Here is a 1,722-nt window from a genome sequence, read left to right on the forward strand (position 1 = left end):
GGGTTGGCTTCCCTCCTCAGGCGTTTGTGTCGAAAATGAAGGCGAGAGATGCAAGCGTCCTGGTTCCCCTGGGTGCTGCCAGCAAGGGTGCAGGCTGACCCTTGCCTGAGCACTCCCAGAAGCCTCTTAGGCTGAGAGCAGACGCCGCACTACCGGCTCTGGGAGTCGTTGGCCGCTATTGTACATAGTCCGGTCCTTCCTCTGCCACCCGGCAAGTGCGATGGCTCTGCCTCCCTGCGGTGCCCGTCACCCAGGTTTGGAGAACACGATACTAAGAACATGTTGGCGGCTCGGGACCTGCAGGCGAAAGGGGCCCCGTGGTGCTTAGCACATCGACCTCGCGTCTCAGTGCAAGCCGGAGAGTTCGCGGAAGTCTAAAGCTTTTGACATTCGCTCAAAGCTTTGACAGGCTTGCCCGACTCTTTCCGTCCGTTCTAAGAATCAGTCAGAGGCTGGTGGGGAGGTCTCTTGACGCAAGGGGAGGGGTGGCGTCCCTCCTCAGGCGCTTGTGTCGAAAATGAAGGCGAGAGATGCAAGCGTCCTGGTTCCCCTGGGTGCTGCCAGCAAGGGTGCAGGCTGACCCTTGCCTGAGCACTCCCAGAAGCCTCTTAGGCTGAGAGCAGACGCCGCACAACCGGCTCTGGGAGTCGTTGGCCGCTATTGTACATAGTCCGGTCCTTCCTCTGCCACCCGGCAAGTGCGATGGCTCTGCCTCCCTGCGGTGCCCGTCACCCAGGATTGGAGAACACGATACTAAGAACATGTTGGCGGCTCGGGACCTGCAGGCGAAAGGGGCCCCGTGGTGCTTAGCACATCGACCTCGCGTCTCAGTGCAAGCCGGAGAGTTCGCGGAAGTCTAAAGCTTTTGACATTCGCTCAAAGCTTTGACAGGCTTGCCCGACTCTTTCCGTCCGTTCTAAGAATCAGTCAGAGGCCGGTGGGGAGGTCTCTTGACGCAAAGGGGAGGGGTGGCGTCCCTCCTCAGGCGCTTGTGTCGAAAAATGAAGGCGAGAGACGCGAGCGGCCTGGTTGCTTTGGGTGCTGCCAGGAAGGATGTGGTCTGACCCTTGCCTGAGCACATCCAAAAGCATGTGATGTTGAGAGCAGACCTCGAGCCCCGCACAACCGGCTCTGGGAGTCGTTGGCCGCTATTGTACATAGTCCGGTCCTTCCTCTGCCACCCGGCAAGTGCGATGGCTCTGTCGCCCTGTGGTGCCCGTCACCCAGGTTTGGGGAACACGATACTAAGAACATGTTGGCGGCTCGGGACCTGCAGGCGAAAGGGGCCCCGTGGTGCTGAGCACATCGACCTCGGGTCTCAGTGCAAGCCAGAGAGTTCGCGGAAGTCTAAAGCTTTTGACATACGCTCAAATCTTTGACAGGCTTGCCCGACTCTTTCCGTCCGTTCTAAGAATCAGTCAGAGGCCGGTGGGGAGGTCTCTTGACGCAAGGGGAGGGGTGGCGTCCCTCCTCAGGCGCTTGTGTCGAAAAATGAAGGCGAGAGACACGAGCGGCCTGGTTGCTTTGGGTGCTGCCAGGAAGGATGTGGTCTGACCCTTGCCTGAGCACTCACAGAAGCATGTGACGTTGAGAGCAGACCTCGAGCCCCGCACGACCGGCTCTGGGAGTGGTTGGCCGCTATGGTACATAGTCCGGTCCTTCCTCTGCCACCCGGCAAGTGCGATGGCTCTGCCGCCCTGTGGTGCCCGTCACCCAGGTTTG

Source organism: Hemiscyllium ocellatum, assembly GCF_020745735.1.
Source record: "Hemiscyllium ocellatum isolate sHemOce1 chromosome 15 unlocalized genomic scaffold, sHemOce1.pat.X.cur. SUPER_15_unloc_14, whole genome shotgun sequence".
Lineage (NCBI taxonomy): Eukaryota > Metazoa > Chordata > Chondrichthyes > Orectolobiformes > Hemiscylliidae > Hemiscyllium > Hemiscyllium ocellatum.